This window comes from Lissotriton vulgaris, chromosome 5 (genome assembly GCF_964263255.1).
Source record: "Lissotriton vulgaris chromosome 5, aLisVul1.2, whole genome shotgun sequence".
In the NCBI taxonomy this organism is placed as follows: Eukaryota; Metazoa; Chordata; class Amphibia; order Caudata; family Salamandridae; genus Lissotriton; species Lissotriton vulgaris.
Window position 1 is genome coordinate 1,445,202,945 of NC_141693.1, and position 23,506 is coordinate 1,445,226,450.

At 47.0% G+C, this 23,506-nt stretch overlaps 1 protein-coding gene across 1 annotated transcript in view; it reads left to right on the forward strand.

The window, feature by feature from the left end:
- Nucleotides 1-23,506, forward strand: part of PLXNA2 (plexin A2) — a 563,332-nt gene that overhangs the window by 197,543 nt on the left and 342,283 nt on the right. The window lies entirely within an intron of this gene.

Here is a 23,506-nt window from a genome sequence, read left to right on the forward strand (position 1 = left end):
GTGTACAAATGTAATCAAATGAAGAAAAGAAAAAAGAATCCCCGAGGATGGCACATGGCATCCGACAAGGCAGCCAGGCCCTGGGGGGGAGGGGTAATTACGGAAATAAAAAGATTCTGAATGTAAGCATAAGGTGCAGGCTTTAGATGTGGATGAGAGACAGCGTTTCCACCCAGAACGCGGGAGGAAGGCAGCAGGCACTGCATGCGGATAAGTTCCTTATTGAGGCCTGATGCAACCCTAGCCTGAAAAGCAGCAGGCACTTTCTGTACACTTATAATGGTTGCGCTTAGACTCCGAGTCAGGAAATTGGGCAGACGCTTAATAAAGGTGTGCTGATTGTGGCAGCGTGTCTGCGCCACCTCAGAATAAGAGCAGACACTTAATTCACATATGTGTATTTTGAGAGCATGATGTCACTGGAGTCTGACAACCAGGAAGTACTTCTTACAGATGTAAATATTATAGAATTATTGTGTCATTACAACATGACCGCATATAAAAACAACGACAATATGGGCAGAACTTGCGGAATGTCACTTAGCGGAATTCTGCAGTGGAAGAAAACAATGCAAGGCGTGTTGCTCACGCTGCGATTTAGCGCCAGTATCGCAGTCGGTGCTGAAAAATCTGCGGGAATGTCAACACATGGTTCTAAAGCACATAGCCATTCGGGTTTGATGTTGCTGCTGTGCGAGCCCTCTGACCGCAACCGCTTCTGCGACCGATCGGGTTTACCAAGGGCGAGGCTAGATGAGCCCGCCTTTAGGGGCCGGCCCCCCGGCCCACGCACCCCATTCGTCGAGTGTAGCCGGTCGTCCACCCTATGGGAGGCGACCGGGTAGAGGAAGTCCTTCCGGGGGGGCGGTGACGCATTTCCGGCGCAGGCGGGGTCAGAGGCCGTGACCTATATAGGTCACACTCGCAATTCGGTCGGCCTCTTTCCTCGCCTGCATACGGACCTGCTCGCACCTACTGCCCCCCCCCCCCATCCTTTACGCCCAGGCTCGGTAGCCTGTTTTATTTAATCTTAATCTTAATCTGAGAATCATTCCTATGGGGCGCCCTTTCTCGAGGTCAATCGCAAGAGCTATGGTAGGCCTGTCCCAGAAGCACCACAGGGTTCGCCTCAGGGCGGAGGTGAAGAATGACTTAAAAGTGTGGCTGAGTTTCCTGTCAAACTTTAATGGTTCTGTTGTCTGGCCGGCACCGGCGGTATCTAGCAAAGAACTGGGACTGTTCACGGATGCGGCTGGGAGCATTGGTTTTGGGGCAATCTTGGGCCCACGTTGGTGTGGGGCTGAATGGCCACGTGAGTGGCATGAAAGTGGTCTGACTAGGAACATTGCATTTCTAGAATTGTTCCCGATCTTGGTAGCAGTGAGCATTTGGGCAGAGCACTTCAGGAACAGATGGGTGATCTTTTGGTCAGACAACATGGCTGTGGTGGAAGCTATTAACAGGCAGGGGGCTACGTGTGCGCACGTGTTGAGATTGCTGAAGCGGCTGGTGTTGGAGTGTCTGAAGTTGAATTTGACGTTCAGGGCTGCGCACATTCCGGGCGTTGACAACCACGCTGCTGATGCTTTGTCTCGTTCCAAGTTACAGGAGTTCAGGAAGTTCCACCCGGAAGCGGAGGACGAGATGACAGTGTTTCCCCCATCACTGTGGAGGATTGGAGCACCGCTCTAGCGGGGCTGGTAGGTGCCTCACTGAGTGACCGCACTCGGGTTGGGTATCAACAGTGTTTTTTGACTTACAGGTGCCTGGTCCAGGAGGCGGGCAATACAAACTGGTTCTCCGATCAGGCCATGTATTCTTTCTTGCAGCGAATCAGGGATCAGGGCAGGTCTCTCTCTTATGCTAGGGCTCATATTTCAGAGGTGGGGTTCTTCGCTAGATTGGCGGGTTCACACGATCCTGGGTCATCCTTTGTAGTTAAGAAGGCTTTATCGGGTTGGGCTAGGCTGGAGGGGCCCAGGCGGGATTGCAGGCGCCCTTTAGATGTGAGGACTTTGGGGGATATCCTGGGGGTATTGCCTATGCTCTGCACCTCAGCATATGAGGGCAGGCTCTTTGCAGCAGTGTTTTCCTTGGCATTTTATGGTGCCTTCCGCCTGGGAGAGATTGTGGGGTCTTCTCGTAACAATCAGGATGGTGGGATTCGGTTTAGGGACACGATAATTGAGCACGGTGACCTGGTGGTGATCCTTACGAAATCCAAGACTGACCAGGCGGGTAAGGGGGCTGTGATTCACCTGCGCCCCGCTCTGGGAGCCCCGGTATGCCCGGTGGCCTGCATGCAGGAGTACCTAGCCTTGCGCCCTAGTGGGGGGTGGGCAGCCTTGTTCATCCATGAGAGTGGGGAGTGCGTATCGCAGTTCCAATTCAAGGCGGTGTTGCAGAGGGCCTTAACACATCTGGGTTTAGGGGGCGCGGGTTACTCTTCCCACTCCTTCAGAATAGGGGCAGCAACTTTGGCGGCAGGAGCAGGGTTGTCATCTGTGGCTGTTAAAAAGGTGGGCCGCTGGTCGTCCGATTGTTTTAAGCGTTACATTCGCCCTGAATTGCTTTGACAAACAGTTTTTGCCACGATTTTGCTTAACTTTTCTATTTCCTCTCTGATTAGTATGCCGGGAATGGTGGTGTGGGGGTTGGGTCACTCATTTGTGCGGCGGGCGGCGGAGCATCTGCGACGGCGCCGTCTGAGGAAACCACCGAGTTTGGTCGGGGCTGAATTTCTATGGCACGGTGTGGGAGGAATGCGCATCCGGCATCTGCGGCGGCTCGTGGAGGAGATTAAAAGAACGCGAGGGACAGAAGTCTCCGGACCTAATCATAATCCATCTGGGCGGCAACGACATGGTGGACCGTGGACGCTTGGCAGTCAAGGAGGCGCTCCTCGCAGAATTTTCTTGGCTTGGTCACACCTTCCCACAGGCCAGGATTGCATGGTCATGTATGATTCCGAGGAAATGGTGGGGCAATGGCATCAGGGCTAGGGTTTTGAACATATCAGTGGGACGTCTGAATGGTGAGTTGGCAAAGCTGTGCTCAGCGAAGGGCCGCTTGCTGCACTTGCCCCATAAGATGATTTCGGGCCCGGCTATGTTTCACCAGGATGGAGTGCACTTGTCGGACATTGGCATGGACGCATGGATTAATGTAATCTGGTCTTTTGTGCTGCATCTACTGGAAGGGGGGAAGGGCGCCGGACCTATGGCCCCTAGTCGCCCTTGTGGCGGAAAAGAGACATTGGAACACTGATCTTGATAGATGGCATAGACGGGAGTCCACCTTTGAGCACTCCCTTAGGCCAGCACTGAGGGGAGAGAGGGTAAGCTCTTCACAGGGGGATGGAGACCACCGGTTGGGGAGGCTAGGGCGACAGGTACGAGCCTCCTGGGTCCCTGGTCAACCTGTTGGAGGAGTGGTGGTGCCCTGGAAATGGCGGACAAGGTTACGAGGGCTGGGGCCCATCACTCTATGACGCAGGTGGGTTGCGCCTCGCGTGGGCATCGCTTCCTGGGGAGAGCATAGCCAAAGGGCCCCTTGGTGCTGGGGGGATAATGTCATTCTGTGTGATTGTTAAAAATGATAATGTACAGTTTAATTTTGTGTTCTGATTTGCAAGTTTTAATAATTCTAATAATTATGCATCGTCATGTTTATGTTGTGTGATATTAAACATGGCCGTTTTTTGACACCCACCTAAATCTCAAGTTTTAATTATTGGGTGGGTGATGGGAGGGCGTGGAGCATGCTGGGGGATCCGGTCCCTATACCAAGGGCGAGGCTAGATGAGCCCGCCTTTAGGGGCCGGCCCCCCGGCCCACGCACCCCATTCGTCGAGTGTAGCCGGTCGTCCACCCTATGGGAGGCGACCGGGTAGAGGAAGTCCTTCCGGGGGGGCGGTGACGCATTTCCGGCGCAGACGGGGTCAGAGGCCGTGACCTATATAGGTCACACTCGCAATTCGGTCGGCCTCTTTCCTCGCCTGCGTACGGACCTGCTCGCACCTACTGCCCCCCCCCCATCCTTTACGCCCAGGCTCGGTAGCCTGTTTTATTTAATCTCCCACCCACCCGTCCCTTAGCTAGGCAGTTCGAAGGGGTGTGGCGGAAAAGAGACATTGGAACACTGATCTTGATAGATGGCATAGACGGGAGTCCACCTTTGAGCACTCTCTTAGGCCAGCACTGAGGGGAGAGAGGGTAAGCTCTTCACAGGGGGATGGAGACCACCGGTTGGGGAGGCTAGGGCGACAGGTACGAGCCTCTTGGGTCCCTGGTCAACCTGGTGGAGGAGTGGTGGTGCCCTGGAAATGGCGGACAAGGTTACGAGGGCTGGGGCCCATCACTCTATGACGCAGGTGGGTTGCGCCTCGCGTGGGCATCGCTTCCTGGGGAGAGCATAGCCAAAGGGCCCCTTGGTGCTGGGGGGATAATGTCATTCTGTGTGATTGTTAAAAATGATAATGTACAGTTTAATTTTGTGTTCTGATTTGCAAGTTTTAATAATTCTAATAATTATGCATCGTCATGTTTATGTTGTGTGATATTAAACATGGCCGTTTTTTGACACCCACCTAAATCTCAAGTTTTAATTATTGGGTGGGTGATGGGAGGGCGTGGAGCATGCTGGGGGATCCGGTCCCTCATAAAATCCTGCTGGAAGGCTTCCCAGCGGTCGGAAAGCACACTGGAGATGCCAAGTCTTGCTTGTGTTCTCCAGCTCACTTGCTGGAGCCTCGTGTTGTTCCTGTCGTCATCGCATTGCTCAAATTGTGAATCGTGGAAGCCTGATGTCACTGCTGCCAGGCATGGTCTACAGATGTGTGTATTACAGAGATGTGACGTCACTGCTGCCAGGCATTGTCTGCAGATGTGTGTTTGTGGAAGCCTGACGTCACTGCTGCCAGATGTGTGTATTGCAGAGACATGACGTCACTGCCGCCAGGCATTGTCTGCAGATGTGTGTTTGTGGAAGCCTGACGTCACTGCTGCCAGGCATGGTCTGTAGCTGAGTGTTTGTGGAAGCATGACGTCACTTCTGCCAGGCATTGTCTGCAGATGTGTGTTTGAGGAAGCATGACGTCACTGCCACCAGGCATTGTCTGCAGAAGTGTGTTTGTGGAAGCATGACGTCACTGGTGCCAGGCATTGTCTACAGATGGGTCATTCATGCTAGAAACAAGCAAGCAGGCCGCACTGAGGTGCAGAAACGCAGGAGGCAGTGCACAAGGCAGTAGGTGCTCACTGTGGGGGTGGTGGTGGTGCGCCTGTAAGCACAGGCTTCTATTCTAAATAGTGAATCGCCAAATACAGTTTCACAATAGCTGGCATCATCACACAATCACGCAAATGAATGGCAATGCTTTTCTTACCATCTAGAGGGCGAGAGGTCTTGCAAGAATTCGCGCCTTTGACCTACAATGTACACACCTAGCTGCAGCACGACCATTATCCCTCGAGCTCCTAGAAGCCATGCCTTCGGCACTGGGGACCCTCACATCGCAAGCCTGGACCGCGTGTGACAGCGCCTTGACTTTCACATGTCCCCAGCGCGCAGGGATGCGCGAGAGATGGGCGCACAGGTGTCCCTCCTCCCACGCAGCACCGAGGGGTGCACAGATGGGAGGAGGGCGGGCTGGAACTGGGTCAGCTCACAGCGGCGGGGTTAATTATGACGGTGGTTGCACACCCCAGGGGTTCTGGGGTTGGGTTAGTGCAGTGTCTGTTTAAGAGCCAGTGGAGCTGAAGGATGGCAGCGGGGGGATGCCAGGGGGTCTCCGCGCTGCCCGAGCGCTGCCTGCCCGTGTCAGCTCTTTACACAGTTGGTGATTTGTAGGCCTGAGGGGGGCACATGTCGGGTTCCCACAGAGGCAACACGGAAGACCTCTTGAGATGCTTGCACCTCACAAAAATAAAACCAGAAAGAGACAGAACGTAAAAGCACAAAGGCAATACACAGCAACACCATAATCTATGAAATACAAATACATCCAGTGTTGTCTCAGTGGGAGAGGTAATGCTAGTGCTCTAAGAAATCTGACCTGTAACACTGGTTATATCTTTCAAGATTGCATCTGTCAGATCATGGTTGAGGTCATTAGAATTCCACCCCCCTCTCTCTGAATATATATGTATGTGTGTGTGTATGTATATGCTGTGTTTGTTTCGCAATAAACTGTTTCAAACGGCCCCCACGAGTGCTTTATTCCTGTGGATGACTATCTACTTTGGAGTTGGGAGCGGCAATTGATTAGCGAGTGCACCCTCGCTTGTTAGCACCCGCCTGAGAGTGCCACGCACTGGTGTGTGGAGAGCGGCAATATATATATATATATATATATATATATATATATATATATATATATATTCCATTCCTTCCTGCTTCTCCAAGCACGGCACGCAGGACACAAGGACCACCACACAGCTTTTCCAGTACACAAGGTCAGTTTATTATCACCTTTTGTTTCTCTCTGGCATGACGCGTTTCGGGTAGGCACTATATATATATATATATATATATATATATATATATATATATATATGTGGGTGTGAGTGTGAACAAGGTCACAGCTGTGACTGAAACTCATAGTGGCAGACAGGCAAAAAGCGCAATAAACAAACTTACAATTGGAGAACGTTGGTTGTCTGTGGCTGGTCCCTTTGGGGACTTCAGGAGTAATATGGGAAGTGACGATATATGTGTGTGTGTGTGGGTATATATATGTATATTTCTGTAGAGAGACAATATCTGTGCTGAAATACATGTTAACAATGGTTTCACTAGAAACCTTTTGTAACTTGTCAAGTGGAAATCGAGACAGAAGGCTATTATATTTATTTCTGCAGCACTAGAAGGCGTTGTAAAGGGGCCTCCCTACCAAGTATATACCTCTCCTAATAGGCAAGGCAGGAGTGCTCATAAGTATTAGCCTTCACTTCTGTTTTTCTATTTCTAGCAGAAAGGTGGTTTGTGCAAGAATGTCCATGGGGATTCACATTCCACTTGGCAAAAGTATACTCTGTTGCTCATCCACAACCTTCTTTTCAGACTAAAAAACAAGGAAATGCATTGCCCCTACTGTGGGAATTGCGTTTGAAGCCTTACCTTTTGGTACAGGATTCAGCATTTGTCACCTTTCACCAACCACATTGTCAAGTCGCTCCATGCCTTTCAAAAGTTGGACCCAAATTGAGTCTGTGCCTGTTAAAGTGGATACTGGAATCCCCAATGTCAACACATATTGGGCCAAGTTGATTTCATTCCAATTTAGGCAGACCGGTTCGCCAATGTCAATGAAAGTTGCACTCAATTAGTCTTGCTCCAAAGTAAGAAGACAATGAAATGCCCCTTATTACTTTGTACTGTGCACATTTAGTTCCATATAAAGCCTACCTGGCATCAGCTAGGACTCACAGCTCCGTGTTCACCAAAATTAATGAACAGCGTACTGAGCTGCTTCCATTTCCTCTGAAGTAAACCCACAAACAATAAATGTTCCCTACCATCCACCAGCATTGAACCAAGCAAAGTCAATTCCAATTTAAAAGTATACAAAAGCACCCCACACTCTTTCTATCCCAGCCACCCTCACCTTAAAACAGACACCAAAGCACCAGCATCAATGAAAGCTGGACGAAACTTGTTGCATTCCCGATCTCGGAGACCCTGGAATGGTCATCATTTGCAAAGCTCATCAAACTTGCTGTGATCTTTCCAATTTGAGAAGCTCAATGTCAAATGGCGTTATATTGAGATGATAACTTGTTCATTAAACTGGTTGCCAGAATGCTTTGCATTCGCCAACATATGTGAAAGATGTATCAGGTAAGCTCTGTGTGCATTAAAACAGACCCCAGAACACATAAAGCTCTATTGCTTTCCAGCTAGGTTTGTGCTATCCAAGTACCAATGGATACACGTATAAGTGCATAACATTCGCCAACATCAACTAACTCTCGGCCTACTTCGATTATATTGCTGACAAAGTAGATACCAAAGCTTTCAGTTTCTAATACTGATGGACGAAGTTGGCTCTATGCCCAATCAGTTGATCAATTGTCATTCCAATGAATGCTGTACTAAGATGGTTCTAGGTGTATGAAAGTAAACACAGAAACATCAAACACAGCCTAAACATATCCACTTCATTTCAACTTAGTGACTGAGTTTGACCAGCAAGTCTTACAGAAAATGCAGGATCAGTGTAAAGGAATTCTAACCCCAGCCATCCAACTTTAGGGAGAATAGCTCCAGTTATGATGGACCATTTTTAGGTCTGGCGTTTGCCAAGACCTTTTGATTTTACTAAAATATGTATCACATATTTACATAAAGAGGCTTTCAGCCTTCTCTCTTCATCCATTGGTCTGTTGTTGTGTCATTCACATTTTGCTTCCGCCCACTACAGCATATAGCTTGGGGCAGAGGGTTAGCCTACTTAATCCACTGGTGGACTTTATTTTGAGTGCCTGCATTTTGTTCTTTCACAAGGAGCACATCCACACTCAAGCTTGTTTCCTTCAGAGCCTGTAGTTTTTTGTGTGTTTTTCCCTTATAATTAATTTGGTGTTGTCTATATGCTTAGAGTCTAATCTGATAGCAGGACACTTCTGATGTGACCACAGGCACATACATCTTTACCGGATCCCATCTCTCCGGCCAATGCTGCTGAAAATTCCGTTTGATGTGGTTTGTTATTTCAAAGCATATCAGATATTGTTCATTTGAAACTGTACTGTATCAAGTTATCCTCTTTTGCCTTTTCTTTCTTTCTCACCTTTTTTCTTCTTTCCTTCTTTCTATGTGCATAACATAGTTACAGAAAGGGGTTTTCAGCCAAACTTAATCCATTAGTCTGTGGTTGGTGTCATTCACATTTTTCTTCCACCCACTTCAACATACATTAAAGTGCAATGCATCAGCCCTTTTCAGCCATTGCCTGACTTCACTATTAGTTACTTAATGCCCCTGGTTCACAAGGAACACATCCACACAGAGTAGTTTCTTTCAGCGCCAGAGAGTACTATGTTAATGTTTGTTTCTTTAAAACATACTCAGACAAGCATGTTCCTAAACAATACAGTTTTGCTAAAACCATGACAAAACAAAACCAGAATTGCCAGATAGCTGGCGGCCAACACCAGACCTTTTGGCTTTGGAAATGCTTGTTTAGTTCTGGCACTATCCTAGACTTTTTGATTTTACTAAAACTATATGTACAATATACTTATACGGGATTCCAGCCATCCCTCTTCATTCATTGGTCTATTATTGTGTCCACCCACTACGTCATATAGCATGGGGGAGTAGGTCAGTCCAGTTCAGGTATTTGTTCATTTTACTGTGAGCAACAGACATTCTGCCCTATCACACGAAGCATCATGTGCACACAAAAGAGTTCGCTTAACTTCCTGGGGCTACTATGGCAATGTGTGCTTTTTGAGTTGAAAATATATTTTTGCTGCTAGCCTATGTTTTTTTGTTTTTCATTGATGAGGATCCAGCAGTTTTCTGAAAAACAAATTTTGTAAACACTGTGACAAAACAAAACAAGCATTGTCACAGACTAAAAGCTGCCATCCAAAGACATGCCTATTAGCTTTGCTGATGCTTTAATTAGGTTGCTTCTGTTTTCTTTCCCAAGCCTTCTATTGCTCCAAATTCAACTAAATAAGATAAAGGAGCTGATCCATTGTTCTCATGCGAACTACCCCCTTTTCACCTTTCTGACATATAGATGCATTAACGTGTATCTGCCCCTGACATTGACAGACTGTCTCTCTCACACAATCCTTACTTCCTCACTGTCAACGGTATCTCTAAATCCACTGGCAAGGCTGGAATTCAAGTCCCTCCTGGCATGGCCGTTCAGATCAACTAGATCAGGAAGTCAAACACCCAAAGCAAATTGAGCCCGTCGTGGGCACAACATTGTTTTCTTTTCTGAACACCGACTACAAGAGGGCATTTGACCTAGATCAGCAGAAATCCTCGCACAGGGATTCCGGGACATCTGGAAAAGCAACGCCTCATTGGCTTTGGCACAGATAATTCACTCCACGGCCTTCTCATATGCACCCATGACAGGGTTACCATAGCAAGATTTGGGGCATGGATTTCAGAATACAGGTGTTTAGCAGTTACAATTTGGGATGGATTTATTATGTAAATTCGGACCGCCTGCATCTGTCCATCACATCTTGCCCTGGAGCATCAGAGGTCCTCTTGGCCTTCATTGGCTACTTCATGAGCAGGGCACAGACACGGACAAGAAGATTCACAAATATCACCAGGCGTGGTGGCGGCTTCCAGGGCCAATCCTTCATGCACACATTGGAGCCAGCGGAAGGGGGCGTCATGCTTATTGCATGTTATCATATGCACCAGTGCAAGATGGTTTCGTTTTGTCAAGAGTTGCATATCTTTTCTCCCAGTCCCTTGTTGTGATTTTGTGCATATACGTTTTCATAAACAATAAGCAGAATCATAGAAACAAGGAGACACCCCCGTGAGCATCGCACACTGTACAAAATGCAGGGATGCAATGCAAGCTGTTTCCCTGCATACACATATTTGGCCACTCCAAGGGCACTACAGGTGTATGGGCCCTGCCCAGTTCATGCTGGCGACGTTTTCATGCTGGCGACGTTTTCATGCTTTTACCTCTGAATTGAAATATTATTTCTGTTTATTCTCCGATTCGGCCTTTTCGTCATTGAGGCGAATGTAAAATTGTAGTAAATCACACAAACGGGTACGAAGCAGGGCACACAGGTCCAGTACACAGTACTGGCAGCACCTAACATGGCAAACAGGAAGTCTGTGGTAATAGGGAGCAGACGAGGCCCCGCCTGTGCATAGTATGTGTGATTGGCTAACAATCCACTCCCATGACTGCTCCACAGATTTCCACTCCTGCCGACCTTGTACCTTTGCTCCGTTAAAGCCACACATATGGCCGCTCTGTTTCATGTTGTGTATTTCAGGGTTTGTATAACGACTGTCCCACATCTGCAGGGCTGTGAGGTCTTTTCATGCCCTGTGGCAGTATCAGCAGAGAAGCCAGGGTTTTACCAACACAGAGTCTTATAATCCACGACAGCCCTTTTTTCCGATTTTGATGCAATAAGCGGGTCCTAGTTGCTTTAAAACCTATGGGTGATTTGCAGTTTCACATAGAAGTCTGCAGCAGGTGCATTCATCCACTGGGCTGGTAAGAGATGTGAACTACCCTCTCCCTCTCCAGTGTGGAAGCTCGCGCTAGTGTGATAGACTCAAGCACCTGAATCTACCCTGTAGGTCTGCAGAAGCACCTGGAGACGTAACCTTACAGGGTGCACTGCAGAAAAACTCATAACCGGCAGAGTTCATATGGGGCAGATGCCTTGCGCCCATCTTCACATCTGCAAGGGCCCTCACCACGCCCTCCAATTCGCTAGGTACCACCACATATGGACAAAGAACCCTACTACTTGTGGAGACGCGAAGGCCTCAGCGATGGAAGCAGACCACCGAGGCACCGCGCCCGCTACGGCCGCAGGATAGGATTTCAGACCAGGGTTTTGGCCTGTTTGCAACATTTTATTGGGGCTCTGGCGCGGGGAAGCGAATGGGACTGATCATTCTACTTGGGCAGAACTAGAAAGTGGTTTCAGATCTTAAAAAACTGCTTTTGAGAAATGAATGGGAGCGAAAATAAATTCCTAGACGGTGACAAGCCGAGCCCCAAGCACCTAACAAGGTGGGCAGGATGTCTGTGGTAACACGGAGCAGACGAGGCCTGCATGTATTGATGGCTAAGAAGCAAATGAGTATAAATCCACCCCCATGACTTCTCCACAGACTTCCACTCCGCTTGACCCTGCACCTTGGCTCCTTTAAGGTCACTGAGACACCACACATGGATCCACTCCTTACCATCACCTGCACATGCACTGGAGCAGAATGGTGCCAGCACTCACAAGGCATACATCACCAATGGAAAGCAAGATATGTAACTAAATTGTCATATAAAGAATTTGTCAGCCAACAGACATACACTTTTTGTGTATCAACAACTCTGCTATTGCTCTGTGCCTGTGTGCCTCTGTGACAAAGCTTCCACAGCCATGTACCACACCACAAGCATGTCTGACTCTGTGTTTTGATATGTGGCTGCTGTTATATGGACAAAGGCCCACAACTCTCTCTACAAGTTCCCCCTGTCTGCCGTGTTTCAGTTTTTCAATCTGAAGTTCTTCTATAATTTAGTTTTTACAATGCCCTCGTAGCCCCGACTTTAGAAGGCCTTCGGTCCATACCCCCAGAGCTCCCCCGCAGAGCACCGGGCTGCTGTTGTATAGAAGAGGCCCCAAATGACTCGTCTGCTCTCGTCCTGGAGGTGATATTACCCCTCGTCTCAGGTGCTGGAGGTTGCTAGTTGGAGAGAGTGGTACTCATCACTCAGCCTGGATAGGATACCAACTCCCTCTTGTATGTTTCCAGCACCCATAGCAATGCTGGCCCCTTAGCTGCTCACCCTGAGTATGTGAGGGGGGTGAGTGTGGCATTTAATGTGACATGTGAAAGAGGCCAGTGTCTGACTTGTGGATGAATGTGTATGTGACAGATGGAAGCCCTCCCCTCTTGGTGTCTCTAGTGTTGTAGTTTGTCGTGATGATTCTAGGCTCAGGGAGAACCTTCTTTGTGTAAGCATTTATGGTGCTTCTATCAGGTGCCCCAAAGACCTGGAAAAAATCCACAAACTTTTCAATCTAGTCTTCTTCTCTATAAAGTGAGGGAAGAAGACCTAGAACTACACTAGAAATAAACGACTTTTGTGTGTATTTTATATCATGGTTAAATTCGATGTTCAAAACCCAAAGGCGGTCAGTCGAAGAAAGCCTCTGGCCAACAGCTGTAGGAAAAAGGGGGACACCGTGCAAAAGGAAAGTCAACCTTATTGGTTTTCCCAAGAGCTTTCAACTCTTTTTTCACTCTGGCCAACCTGACTCAAACTGAGGACATTCGCTGAACAATGTTGAATAAAGTGAACTCCTGAACCTTGATTACCGAGCCCATGTCAAGACTTGCACGGACCTTCCTAGTGCTTTTTGCTTGTTTAGAACCATTTCCTGCCTGTTACCCCATGACTGGGAACAGGCCTGATCTTTTCCTCCATCCTGTAAATTCTGCTTCTGAGGAGACCGCTGTGTCCCGCCATACCACAGACAACAATGGAAAATTTCACAGAGTGCTCGGAAGCGTCCACAGCCCCTTGTCTTCTTGGCCAAAAGTCTCTGGGGAGCAACGACAACAACACTACAGATGAGAGTAACATCTGGAGAGTGACTCTACCTGGCATGCTTGTTCTGATGCCTCAATGACAGTATTCTGGTGACTGTGCGCACCACATGCTGCATCCCTGTCACCTCTAGCCTCCATGGGACATAATCGCAAGTACCTTAGCAGCCTATGCATGGGTGCTAGAGGAGTGTCAGCCACTCAGTGGCTCTCTGCACACCTGGCAGGGTTGTACAGACATACCCGGCCAGCATCGGTGCCTCTCGCCAAGCACAGCAAGGACTGCAATGTCCATTTGTCATTCTAGGCCCATCCGGATATATACATGTCCTCATAGGAACCCCCTCGTGCCTCTGCAGTGCAGCCTGGGCTGACTCTCTTGGTTCCAGCCCTTCGCCTGGTCTCTGGCAATGCCCGTTCATCACCTCATGTACCCAGTAGATCTCGATGCCTTCTAGATCTGGTGAGGCAGGCCTGCGGTTAGATGTTTAAGCAGCGTGGCGGAGAGATGGGCAGAAGGGGTGTGCAGGGTGCAGTTGGCAGCAGAAAGTCGAGTATATAATTAAAAGTTGAACTTTGGTGACATGGCTTTGGGTGGTGGGTGTCAGTGGGTATCTGTGGGACAAGTGTGAATCAACAGTAGGTCCTGTGTTACAGATAAAATAAAGCAGCGTAGTGTATGTATGTAGAAGTCACCAATTGGAGGATGGAACGATGGGTGGATGAATAGTTTATGTTGCTGTCTCGCTACATCTTACTGCTGAAGAAGCCTCGCTCCCTTCTCCCTGCATCTATATTTGTCTGGGTCTGATCTCTTTGTTTCAGAAGAGATGGTAGCCTTGATGGGTGGTCTCTCAGACCTCTGAGCGGGTCAGTGTTTTTTCACAGTAACTCTGCTACTTTTCACTTCTGAAGCCAGCCCGTTGCCACTGGCGGTGTCTAGCAGAGCTCGCGCCATGCTGGTAAATCAGTCCCTTTGTAGTTGTGTGTATGGGCAGAATTCCACCTCCTATCACAGGGCAGAAATGGCGGCTACCAAGCCTCCTGCTCCCCATCTGGTCTTCTGGGGGCAGAAATATCCTTCAGCTTAACACCCCAACCACATCTACCGGGAGCCGTAGACTGGAAGCCTTTGGCAGCACATCAACTGGACCACAATTCCCCTTCCGGAAGCATTATTCCAAATGCTGAAGCGCATCAAAGCTGCTGTTTTTCTAAAGAAAATTAGAAAGCGAGAGACGGAGAATGCAAGGAAGAGCAAGACATTTCCAGATGTGAAAATGACCCTTTCTTAAATAGACATCAGCCTCCTGAAGGCACTTAATTTGGACCAAGTGGCTCATGCTGTTCCTATTTATTTTACACCATGTTGTTACAGCAAAGTGGAGCAGGCAAGATGAAGGGATCGTTCATCTTGTGGCGCGCTGGCCAATCAAAACTCAATGCAGTTCACTACATTTTCCTAAACTTTGACATGCCGGCTTGATGTTCTGGGTGGAATTATAGCTCATGCGTGAAAACAAGAAAATATCGCATTACGACGCACATCTTGTAAAACGAAAAGCGATACTTGCGATGGCTTTCACGGACCATTGAAGCCAGCTGCAGATCCTATCTGTACAGGACATGCATGCAGCAGTAAAGGGAAATGTAGACATTGTTATCTTCATGGGACATCCATGACTAAGTGTAGGAAACTGTAGGAGATTTTATCTCCATAGGACTCTCATCGGCCAATTGCAGTGAACTGTAAGGGATTCAATCCGCATGGGACAACCATACTGACCTGTGAAATGCAGGGTACGGGTTGCCATTATGTAGGACGTTCATCACCCAGCTACGGTGAAGCATATGAGAATCAATCTTCACAGGACATTCATTAAACAGCTATTGTGAACCATAACAGAATCAATCTGTACGGGACATTCATCAACCACTGGAGTTAAACGTACAAGATATCGTCTACTTGGGACAACTTTCAATGAGCTACAGGGAACAATAAGGGATTCAATCTGCAGCGGCTATTCATCGACCACCTACGGTAAACCGTAAGAGATTCATTCTGCATGGGACATTCATCAATGAGCTACATTAAGCCGTAAGAGATTTAATCTCCTTAGGACATTTATCAACAACTGAACTGCAGTGATCCAGATGTGTTCCCCATAGAATAACTTTTGAGGAGCTACAATGAGCAGGAAAAGATTCAATCAGCACATGAGTTAGACTTGGCATCTTTTGACGTGTTTGCCCTGGGCTTTTGCTTTCTGACCTCCCGGGTTTGACTCTGTTTTTGCTGGCGTAGTGTTTCTGCGCACTTTTCTCACTGCTGATCAGTGGTAAAGTGCAAGTGCTCCCGTGGTAAATTGTGTTATGGATTGGTGTTTCCATGATTGGGTATTTGATTTACTTGTTAGTCCCTAGTTAAGTGCACTGAGTGTGCCAGGGCCTGAGAATCAAATGCTACTAGCGGGCCTGCAGCACTGTTTGTGCCAACCACGTGAGTAGCCCTGAAAAGGTAACTCAGACCCGCCATTACGGCGTCTGCGCGCAGTTTGTAACTGTCATGTCGACTTGGCCAGTGCACACACTTGCCAGTCTCACACCTTCCCTTTTCTTACATGCCAGCCTCCCCTAAGGTAGGCTGAACTGTGGGCCGGTTGCAGTGTATGTGAAAGGTAGGACATGCCCTGGTGTGTGTGGCATGTCCTGATAGTAAATTATGGGCAATTTCGTTTTTTGCTATTGCAAGGCTACCTGTTCCCCATAGGAAAGAATAGGGAGTTTGTTTATAATATCTTATAAACATAACTGGCCCAGGTAATCAGGTTGGAAAATAAAGTTTACTATGCCTGAACTCAGAATCTAAAGATGCATCTTTTAGTGAAGGTGATTTTTACATTCTATGTTTGAAAATACCACTTTTAGAAAGTAGGTATTTTCTTGCTCAGTCCTCCCATGTGCCTCTACTGGAATGTGGATTGCCTGTCTGGGTTTTGGATGACAGAAGGCTGGAGAGCAGGAGTGGCTCCTTATAGTCTAGGCGGGTCAGGTAAAGGCTGAATAGGCCTGGGCTGCAATTGGGGAAGGGGGATGAGATTTCCTTGCACCTCAAAGGGTCTTGTCTGCCTCTGACCATGCAGTCTCCACCTCCTGCCAGGAAGTCACACCAAAGAAGGCAGAACTGGTTCTTGCTGGGCACAGACACTCTCTGCCTAAGACATCAAAGGACTTTGGGATATATATGTATTGGGACCCAAACGCCTGACTTTTCGAACTCTTTTGGACCAAGAAGACTGCCAAGAAGAAGAGCTGGAGAATCTGTGAGGAGACACTAGCACATTGCTGCGTGCTTTGCTGTTTTGGCCTGCAGTGGCTGCTTCTGTCTTGGGCAGTGAAAGGACTGGACTGAACTTTCTGCAATCTACTTTTGTGAGTTTCTCCAAGGGCTTAAGGTAGAGCTTGTCCCCTGTTTAAGAAGGTTCAGGAACAGCAAAGACTTCAAGCTCTTCTGTCCTCAGCACTGGGCACTGTGTGTTTTGTGCTGCAACAGAAGAAGAAGCAACCCGACGACGTCGACAACGACGCTCCCGACTCCGTGTCCTGAAGGCACCTCAGAGGGCACCACTGCAGCACTGCACCACGACCCTGGTCTCACCGATGACGCCTGCTGATGCTGCCACGAGCCGCTGCTCGCAACGCGACCTGTGGGTACCACACATAGCACCGCCTCGCTTCATGATGACCCCTTGGTATCCCCGACGCTGCCGCTCCACGCTAAAATCTACGCCGCTGCTTGCACCGTGGTTCGAGGGTACCATTCGTAAAGTTACACGACGTTTGCCCTCATCCAGCACCGCATCCTTGGCCTTCCGATGCCAGCGCCATCGACTCCAGTTCGTCAGCTGACAACAGTGCTTCAGCAACGATAACGCCGCTGCTTGCACCATGACCTGCCAGCACCGCGACGAGCACCGCATTTACCTCACACTGTGACCCTGGTCTCACCGATGATGCCATCTGACGCTGCTACCGAGCCGCTGCTCGCACCGTAACCTGAGGGCACCGCACGCTGTACTTCGCACCACAGCACCCGGCGCCTGCCGATGCCAGTGCTCCTGACTCCAACAGAGAGGAGATCGATCTGCAATGCGTGTGACTTCGAGGGCCCCGACGACTCGTGCACTGACCGCCAGAACCGACGCCTGCGGACGCCGTGTTTTCGGAGGGTCCATGAGAGGTCGCTGATGCCCTGCATTTCTAAAAGGTACTGTTTGCGGGTCTTTCCGACACCGCGATCAGCCAGAACTGTTTGGATTTGTTTGGTCATGAAGCCGTGATAGCCCCAGACGGAGCTATTGACATCAAGGAACTGTTTTTCAATCATATTTTAATAACCGAAGATTTTTAGTACTATATTGTGGATTTTTATCGGTTTTGGTCTTGTCTTAAGTATATAAAAATATTGGATATTTTTCTAAACTGGTGTGGTGTCATTTTGTAGTGCTTACACTGTATTACTGTTAGTTATGTGCAAATGCTTTACACACTGTCTCTAAGATAAGCCCGACTGCTCGTGCCAAGCTATCAAGGGGGTGAGCAGGGTTTTTTTTAGGAGTGTAACTCCCTTATCCTGACTAGAATGGTGGTTTCTGTCTGGCTTCGGGGCATGCCCTAGCCTACCAAAAATCCCATTTCAAACAACAAGATATTCCTCGACTAGCTACACTGCATCATAAAACATTTATTCTGCATAGGACAATCCTTGACAAGCTACGATGAGCAGTAAAAGATTCAATCAGTACAAGATATTCCTTGACTGGCTACACTGCATCATAAGACATTTAGTCTGCATAGGACAATCATTGGCAAGCTACGATAAACAATAAAAGATTCAATCGACACAGGATAGTCCTAGATTGGCTACACAACATCATAAGACATTTAGTCTGCATAGGACAATCATTGACAAGCTACAGAGAACAATAGGGGTTTCAATCTGCAAAGAAAATTAATTGACTAGTTAAGGGCTCTTTTTGGTGTTCCTTGACCAGGCATATATGGTAGCAATGTAGGGGTGACACCATAGTGATCTCTGAAGTCAGAGGCCATCCGATGAAAACAAACTGGACTGAAGTTCAAGGGAAAAAAACATTGTTTCTTCCAGAAGCTCCAGGCAGTCGTCTTTGCATATGTGAACTTTAGATGGTATTTAATTTATTAATTACAAAGAAATCATAAATCGTATTTTAACCTCATAGATGCGGCGCAAATATCCCTCCCCAGTGCTGCGCTGTCCATTGGAACTAGTGCTGAATGGACGTCCAATGGTCATGCGCAGCACTGGGGAGGTAGTGCTGCCGTCGGCCAACGCCCCGACGCAGCACTTAAGGGGTTACCTTCATGTGGTTGTCTAATTCATTTATCCAGCCAACAGGTGTTATTCAACATGGTCGGTTCCTGAGGGCTAGAAAGTATTCTGTAGAGCTCTCATCAGATATTGAGAAACTGATTTTGTTGTAGTCATTGTCTTATCATTTAGTGGTATTTCAAATTGTTACAAAGCCCATGCTACAGCTCCTGATGTTTGTTTGTGTATCTTATCTCACAGAATTGCTTTGATACCATAAGATTCAATGCACAAATAAGCAACAGGATTATAGATCCCAATACTATGTCCAACCCAGTGACACCATAGGCTTTATAACTCTTTGAAATATCATTTAATGTAAAGAGAATAACTAAAATTAAACCAGTCTCTCGTTGTTGGATGATTTCCGTACAGTATAATTCTCTGGCCTGTGGAAGCCACAACATCTCAAACCACATGTTGGCTTGATAGATTGATGATACGACCAAAAGAAGTGAGATTTCAATGAGATGAATAAGGACTTCCGTGGAGTAGTGGGGGGGACTTTAGATGCCTTTGGCCAAAGGACATGTATATTATGTTGGCTTGTCTGCAGCTACACCTGTACATGGACGTATGCAAAAGACATTCCTGTACAGTCAGTGTGAACTCTAGGCAATGTCATCTGCATAGAACCCACACCGACTGTGATATCAAACATGCACATTGTTAAATGCTTGCTAGCTGCTCCTCTTACCTGCTCTCGACATGAATGGGTAAGTGACATGGAAAGTCGCAGATGTTATACATATATGAGCCAGTACATGTCAAGTCCAGAGGATATTGATGCACAAGTGACGTGAAGTGCATGAGACGTTATCCGTATGGAGGCCCCAGTGGGCAGTGATGTGGAAAGCGGACATTCCTATATGGATTGGAGATAATGGCCTGTGATGTCTGCTGGGCCGGGTGTTACCTGTGTAGGGATTACACGATCAAAGTCTTGGACATTATCCAATGGCATCTACGTGTGTTTCCAAAATACTCTATCACTGTGCAGCCGAGGTGAGTTGTGTGAGCTGGAGGTGTTCGCCTCCTCTAGACTACACAAGCTTCACTATGGCGACTCGCCTGGGTGTTTCCAGCCCTCGTGGGCTGTGAGAGCAGGAACAGATGTCTGCTGTCTCTCAGCAGCCCTGGGAGGTGAAACCTCGAGCTGAGGATGGATTACTGCAGTCAGCTGCACTCAGACTCAACCCCATCCGTAATGTACAATCTCAAACTTCCATGCAGAGCTGGCTCTCTTGCCCACGGAACTCAGGAAGCATATCTTCTTCAAAATCACTGACATTCCCCCCAGTGAAATCCGATTCCTCAAACTGGAACATTCTGTCTCACAGCCACTGACCTCATGTTGCAAGAGCAACAGAGTTCTCAAATTGGGAACAGAGAGCCATAGATCTGGGGTAGTGTAATCTCACTGGCGCCTAATATTTGGGGATTGAGACAAGGACCACAGTGGCGGCCGGCACAGGTAAGAGCGGTGAGGCGGGGTGGGAGTTGACAGACAAAGGATAGGTAAAGTTAAATAAAAATAATTATTAAACCACTTACCTTGGTAAGTGTTTTTTCCCCATTTATTTATTTTACCTATCCCATCATCTGTGAACTTCTCCACTCGCCCTGCCATGCCCTGCCCTGCCTCACCGCTCTTTCCTGTGCCGGCCGCCACTGAAGGACCATAAAAAGACAACGATGTCCTGATTTCTACAAATCCATACCTTTACCAGATGGGCAGTGAAGACCCAGACTGCATATAGATGTTAAACATCAGGTGTATCTCCAGCCTTCTCCTGCACTCTTGTCCTGCACTTTCTACTGCATAAACTAATGAAGACAAATTTCTTTGTTACAGTATTTATCTATCTATGCTTAGATAGGTGAGAAAATTATTAATTATAGTTCATTGTTTTGTCTACAAAACGCACTTTATTTTATGGCTGCTCAGTAATTACAATGCATACAGTAAACCTCAATATAGTATCAAACAATTCATACACAAAATACTTACTGGATTCCACACGTTTGCTCACTGTAATATACATATTTCAGTGTTAAAAAATGCATTGTCTCATTTAAAAACCACAGATACATCAGTACTCATTGTAAATGGTCATGTGCCTGCAGGCTCTAACAAACATTGGCATATTCAATAGGTCTCGCCTTTGGGACCTTATTATTCTTTAGCAATGCAGCATATTATCCTGGGTGCTACAACATCTACTGTTCTTTAACGTGCAAGCTTTGACACCAATAGGCACATTATAGCACTGCATTGAGAAGCACTTATTTACAGTGTTATTTTTGTACAACTGGTAGGCTAAACTCACATATATGATGTATAACGTGGTAGAAAAAAAGGCATGGAGCGAAACCAAGACCAGGTGGCATTGGTGTTCAATTACATGCAGTCAATCCTGTCTTTATAATTATGCATTACAGCTTCTTAATATCGGGAATAAAATATCACAGTTTTTTACTGTTCTTCTAAACATTTTAACAGTGACGGATCAAAGCCTAAATCATCCCTATCATGTCAGGAATCCTTGAAATTTAAAGAGATCTCCCTGATAGATAGATGAGTATAGCAATTACCAGTTTCATGGAAAATGTGCCTCACAAGACATACGCATCAGCAAAACTAGAGCCTAGAGGCCATGCACATGTCAGGCTCACTTTCCAATATCATGAACCCCAAAATATCTAAAGATCTTTCCCCTCTATCCATAGCCGTAAAAAGGCATGGGCCACCTAGACCCGCACGAAAGGACACCGGTGCTCAGATGGATTTACGAGGCTATACATATGCTATAGAAATATGCCCATATACAAATATAATAAATACCTGGAAAACGCATCATTGGCCTAATTAGCACAACACTTATTATAAAAAGAATCCTGATATCCAGTTCAAGCTGCGTTCAAGCTGCAAATGAATGTGACAGAAAGATTGTAGAGGTGGGATGCAGTTTACACTTACTGGAAAATTATAACCAATGGACCAAAGTTACACTTATCTCCACACACCATAAAAAATACATTTAGTGTCTATGAAAATACTTTGTGTATATTTTAAAAATGGCTAGTGCGTGTCATAATTCATCCTCCCTTCTATGGTTTTAAACAACTATGAAAATTATAGAACATTTACTATCACTGGAATTTTTATTTACGCCAAATTGCATAGAAAGAAAATATCCATATTCTTGCGGTATGAGTAATAACATCGGCTACAGGTGTTAAATTAAAAATATTGCACCAATAAATTAATGGACGCGCATTTCAAATGTAAAAGTGAAAGGCTCCATTTAGTCAAGCTTTACATAGATGCTCTGTCAAAAGAAAAATATAGCAGTCTCCAATGACCTGCTTGCTTTTGTTTTAGTTTGTATTGTTTGCAGTAAATTAAACATGCAGAACCACAAATCCGACTATTTCAAAACAGAAATTGTTAATTCTTTTATTAGTTATTCCATTTCTCTCACTAAGTTTGTGTGCTTGTTTCACACAGAATAAATTGCCTGTCTAACATGGCCGTCATTTGTAATTGCACCAAACTGTCCTTCCGTCCTAGTCCATTCTCAAGGTCTTGCAAGAGTAGGAATTTTGCTCATAATAAAGAACAGAGGATCCTGTTGTGACACCATCCGCAATATTCCCATATTCATGAAGCTCTGTATTTTCAATAGACTGAAAGGCAATGTTGTTGCAAAGACTTTTTGTTAAAGTGTGAATATGTGTGAATAATTCACTAGACATCGAGGACTACATAAGAAATAGTAGCCATAGACGAACTCACGGTTGCAAAGCAGCCTTACTTTGAAATATTATGAAAAGTAGACTTTATATATCAGCTCGATTGGCTTCAGGTTTGTGCTTGATTTGGCAGCACATATGCTAAAATTAGAACTTGGGGCTGAAGGAAACAGTGAGCAGCCACAAGTGCCCTGCGGCGCTGCAGCCGGGTTGGCAGATACACCTGTTGGAGGCCTGGGTAGAAAATCCTGTTTGCTGACAGCTGCCTCGACCCATATAAGTACAGGGCATCAGCAGTCACACAGAGCCCCCATACACCCTCACATTACGATATACCAAAAAAATAAGATAAAAGCATGCACGTATCCACGATCACATGTGTGAAGGGCTGTCAGAATTACAAAATAATTGCCTGAACAGAAAGTAAAACAGTAAAAAGCAGAAGCCTACAGGTCCTAAGGCAATACTCCAAGGGAGTGGACGAGTGGTGAAAAGGAGGGTCCAGGAAGACATATTACCCACTGGCAAGCAAGGAATTTTAAAAGACAAACCATTACACAAATGAAAAAGTATGGACGGAGTTCAAGCCCACAGAGTACATACAACAGATCATCCTATTAGTGGAAGGGTTGTCTAGGCTCGACCTAAAAACAGAGCGTCGCTCTTCTGGAGTGGTGTGGCTCACTGGTTAGAGGCGGCAGACCCGTAAGCAGAGAACGGCCCGGGACCAGGGTTCAATTCCCGACGCGGCAGGGTCGTGGACCAGGGTCAAAACGGACTCGATAATTCTCGCCTCGGTGCCTTCTCTAACCAGGGATCACACTCGGCAACTCTGGGCATTAGCTTGCCTCATTTCCACAACGGCCCCCCACAAACGCCGGGGATGCCTGGTTTCACCTTGGAGATACCCAGGAGGGAACATCTCACAGGGAAAGCCAGGACGGGTTCCCCAGCGGTCTATAGCGCCAGGACGCCTCCGGGTAGCAGTGCGCTTTTCAAGACACACACATTTACACATTTACATTCTGGATTTCAGCCATTATT